We start from the raw sequence: 4,995 nt of genomic DNA on the forward strand, positions 1-4,995 counted from the left end.
GAATTATTAGAATTTCTTAAAGTTTACATATATATCAACATTTTCCTGAGAAGTTTTCTTTGAAAATTTACATTTAAGAATGTAAAATGTGGCAAAAAATAGTTTTAAAATGAGAAGGGTCTAGATAAAATAAATAAATAAAAAAATAAATTAAAAATAATAATAAATTGGGGGGTTATACAAAAGTTTGAATACATTAATTATTATTATTATTATTTTTTAACAAAATAGGAAAAGTCAACTCAGAATTCTTTACAATAAGCACAGTCCCAAAATAAATGATTGATTGTTTCTTCAGACTGAAGACAAAATAAACAATCTGGTAAAATACTATTATTAAATTTAGCGAGTTTGTAATTAACTGGATAATGTACATAACTGAGAGCGGTTTCTCAGGGGCGGAACTAAGTCGCTGCGCGTGTTTCCGCTCGGGCCGTTCTCGCGGGTGCGCTCTGCGGTGCTGGACGGAAATGGCGGCGTGTGTCTGTAAATGTTGCTAATGTCGTGTAACTATCGGCTCGACTGGACCCCGCGGGGATTCTGTAATGTGTGAGCGGCTCTTGGAGAAACTCTGGTGAAGCGTGTGCGGAGCAGGTACGACCCCCCACACACACACTTTGATAATCTCTGCTAATCTCTCTCACTAGCATTAGCCTGTAGCAGCCCGACCATCCGCGAGTGTGTGCGTGTGTGAGAGTGAGTGAGTGAGTGAGTGTGTGTGTGTGTGTGTGCGTGTGCGTGTGCGAGTGAGTGTGTGTGTGTATGTGCGTGTGAGTGTGTGTGCGTGTGCAGTGTGTGTGCGCGAGTGTGTGAGTGTGTGTGTGTGTGCGTGTGTGTGTGTGAGAGAGAGAGAGAGAGAGAGAGAGAGTGTGTGTGAGAGAGAGAGAGAGAGAGAGAGAGTGTGTGTGTGAGAGAGAGAGAGAGAGAGAGAGAGAGAGAATTGAATTTTAACATCCTTTTATTACAAATATAATTTACCACACAATTAAGTTACAATATTCATTTATATTTAAATTAAAAAAAATAAAAAAAGTGTAAAAACCAAATCACCTTCAAAAACAGAGCACAAAGCTTCATTGTAACACCAAATTTCCTCAAAAGCAGCAAGATCATCCATATGTTTATAGTATCTAAAATCTATCAGTATTCTTGCTTGTACCATGTTTTAAAAACAATGTAACCACATTTGGTTCCAAATTTTGTTCCATCTTTTTCTTTCTACTTACATAGATGGCCAGTTTTGCCTGGCCTAAAATAAAATTCAGCAATTGACAAATAAACCTTTTCTTCCTTACATATTTACAACCAAAAACAAATAGCACCATAGAAAAAGATTCATTATAATTCTTAAAAATACTGCCTAAACACACAAAAATAAAGATTCCAATCTAGCACAATTCACAAATGTATGAAAGATAGTCTCTCTCTCCGTGCAAAAAGGACAACCCGCATCAATCTCAGGATTTATAATTGAAGTAAAAGCATTGACAGCGACAGCACCGTGAAGAATTCTCCACTGCAAATCACCTGTTTTTTTGGTCAACGGTGGTTTATATAATGCTCTCCACTCAGGCTTCTTATCCATACTCAACTTAAAAAAAGCACGCCATGGAGTATCAGTTCTCTCATTTAACATTTTTTTGTTAAAATTAATTACACAACATTTATACAGAACTTTCCCAGTGCATGAAAAGAAATCTACACACATGGAGTCAACAACTTCAAAAAAAGACACCAGAAACCCCGTCTAAATTCAAAGAAAAAAACAAACAAGGAAAAGATTCTTTAGGATTTGGGTTGCAGAGGCCATCACCATACTCAGTCAGCAGAGTCCTTTCTGTAGCATTAAGAGTTGTTGACCAATTTCTCTAAAAGCTGTGCAATCAGACGCGTTGATCTAAATCCCAAACGTTGAGCCGTTCCCTCCTCATTCTTAAAATCAGGTCCAGCTATTTCCAATAGCTGTCCCCATTTTGGTGACTTTACTATTAATGAGTGTCTTACTAAGTCCTGGGAAAAGTCCACTGACAGACAAATCCAGACGTGCTCCACACATTAGAGGTTCTTCCAGTAGCCAATGAAGAGATAGTGGACTTTCTGCTTTTTTTAAAAAAGAAAAGACTCCAAACTTTAAAAATATTTCTATAAAACACTGGCAGGCTAGAAGTATTCAGTTTCAATGGATCCATTAGAAAAAGAGTTCTATCCAGTCCTAAACCCTCAAGGTTTTGTAAAATTACGTATGTAACAGCACACCATTTAAAATCAACTGAACCAACTAGTAGTTTCTGTACAAACTGCAAACGAAAGGTTGCTATCCTACTTTGAAGGTGTATTAACCCATGTCCACCCTCTTCTTTTGGCAAGAATAGCACATTCTGTGGGACCCAATGCAATTTATCCCAGGAAAAAATCTATCAAAATAGCCTGGATTTTGGTTAACAGTTGTGAGGGAGGGTCAACACAGGCAAACCTGTGCCACAATGAAGATGCAACCAAATTATTAATAATTAAAATACGACCTCTGTACGACATCTTCGGCACTAAACATTTCCATTTATTTAGACGACCTTTCACTTTTTCAATGACTCCTTCCCAATTTTTCTGTACTGTAGACTCATCACCCAAAAACACTCCCAAGTATTTAAAACCAAATTTTCCCCAACTTAACCCTTCAGGAAGTTCTGGCTTCCCATCTGCCCACTTACCTATCAATAAAGACTCACTTTTACCCCAGTTTATTCTTGCAGAAGATAAACCTTTAAATGTTCTAAGTAATCTTAACAGGACCTGAATATCACTTTGCCTGGTAATCATAACTATTACATCATCAGCATATGCTGACAATATAAGATTTTTCTTACAGTTTGGCAAACATATACCATGGAGTTTGGCTCTTATTTGCTGTAAGAGTGGTTCTATTGCCAAAGAATAAAGCATACCAGACAACGAACACCCCTGTCTAATACCTCTATGAACACTAAAAGGAGCACATAAACCACCGTTCACCTTAAGAATACTCTGAACGTCACTATAAAGAACTTTAATAGAATTTATAAAATTCTGACTAAACCAAAAAGCCTCTAAAACCCTCCACAAGTAGCAATGCTCAACACGATCAAAAGCTTTCTCTTGGTCTAAAGAGATTAACCCACAGTCTAAATTTAACAACTTGGAGACTTCCAAAACATCACGAACCAATGAAATATTATCAAATACTGATCTACGGGGAACACAGTAAGTCTGGTCAGGATGGATGACACTATCCATCACTCCTGCTAGCCTGTTGGCCAAAGTTTTAGAGAGCAGTTTATAATCACTACAGAGTAATGATACTGGCCGCCAACACTTAATCTCTGTAAGGTCGCCCTTCTTAGGCAGGAGGGTTAGTACTGCTCTACGGCAGCTCACAGGCAGCTGACCTTCAGCCAGGCTTTCATTCAACACCTCCAAAAGGTCCTCTTTCAGATCTGACCAGAAAGATTTATAAAAATCAACTGGCAAACCATCAATTCCCGGTGCTTTTCCAGACTCCATTTTTTGGAGAGCCTTATACAGCTCTCCTGTGCTCAAGGCACCCGAGATTTCAGTGTTGGCTTCCTCTGATACCTGAGGTAAGTCATCAAAAAAACTCACTTTCACCCCTGTATCTGGCTCCAAGTTCATTCCTATACAAGTTCTCATAAAAAAGTAACTGCTCTCTTGCGAATGTCTGCAGGGTCAGTTAATAAACCCCCAGATTCAGAGCGCAAGGCATGGATGGCCCTGCTCTGCCCATTCTTCTTCTCCAAGTTGAAAAAGAACTTTGATGGAGCATCCATCTGGTCCAAACTCTGGAACCGAGACCTGACCAGGGCCCCCTGTGTTTTGCCACCCAGGCAAATCAGCCAACTGTGTCTTTTTATTTAAAAGAGAGTACAAATAACTTCGGGCACCAGTTGTCTCAGCCATTTCTTGAAGTTTTAAAATGTCAGCCTCCAAGGTGTTCATACTCAAAGTTATCTCTCTAGTGACGTTTTGAGTGTATTGTAAACAAAATTGTTTTTATTTGGACTTTTCCAAAATCCCACCACTGCCGTAAAGATTTAAAAGAACTCTTTGTAGTTCTGAAATCATCCCAGAACAATTTAAACGTGCTCTTAAAATATTTGTCACTTAACAAATTGGTGTTCAGCTGCCAGTATGCACTCCTTGGTTTAATAGAATTTAGAAACACAGAACACTGCACCATACTGTGATCAGAGAAACTGAGTGGTGTAATTAAACATCTTCTTACAATATTACAATGATGCTTAAAAACATAAAATCGATCAAGTCTAGCCAGAGAAATCACACTGTCACGAATATGAGTCCAAGTATATTGTCTTTGTTTCTCGTGAAATTGTCTCCAGATGTCACACAAATCGTGTGTCTTAACAAGCTGGGTTAATAAATTTCGAGAGGGTAAATGTGGTTCAACGTGATTCCTGTCCAAATTTGACAACGTACAATTAAAATCACCACCCAAGAACAAATGTTCTTCCCCACAGCATTTTTGTAAAACCGAGCACAATGTATTCAGAAAAACAATTCTTTCTACTGCTGAGGTTGGAATATACACACAAATAAAAACTAAAACAAACTGTTCAAAAAAGTAGCTCTTACTTTTAAAAGCCTACCTTTAACTATTTCCCAACCTGATAAGAATGTGGACTGAAAGTTTTAGCAAAAAGAATGGCCACCCCTCCACTAAGTGAGGTTTTGTGGCTCAAAACTGAGACCCCCCCCCCACTCCCCTGCCCAATCAGCGGCATTCTTTAGGTCGCTGTGTGTTTCTTGCAGCATAACAACATCAATTCTCCTCTGTTTAACTACCTCAAATATTTCTGCTCTTTTTTTTCATTTCTCTTGCACCATTTACATTCAGCGTTGCAATATTTACTTCACTCATCTTTAGAAAAGAAGATAAAGATGAAAACAAGAAACATAGCAGCACTCCACCCACACCAACATCAA

The 4,995-nt window shown here is 38.4% G+C and overlaps 1 protein-coding gene across 1 annotated transcript in view; it reads left to right on the forward strand.

Annotated features, from left to right (window-relative positions):
• The first annotated feature begins 386 nt into the window (after positions 1–386).
• The window catches only part of ubiad1 (UbiA prenyltransferase domain containing 1), a 15,862-nt gene continuing 11,253 nt past the window's right edge, over positions 387–4,995 (forward strand). The window contains exon 1 of the mRNA XM_042729085.1: positions 387–594. The gene's annotated coding sequence lies outside the window, so the exon portion shown is untranslated. The remainder of the gene's footprint in view (positions 595–4,995) is intronic.

The sequence above is a fragment of the Cyprinus carpio genome, chromosome B8 (genome assembly GCF_018340385.1).
Source record: "Cyprinus carpio isolate SPL01 chromosome B8, ASM1834038v1, whole genome shotgun sequence".
Lineage (NCBI taxonomy): Eukaryota > Metazoa > Chordata > Actinopteri > Cypriniformes > Cyprinidae > Cyprinus > Cyprinus carpio.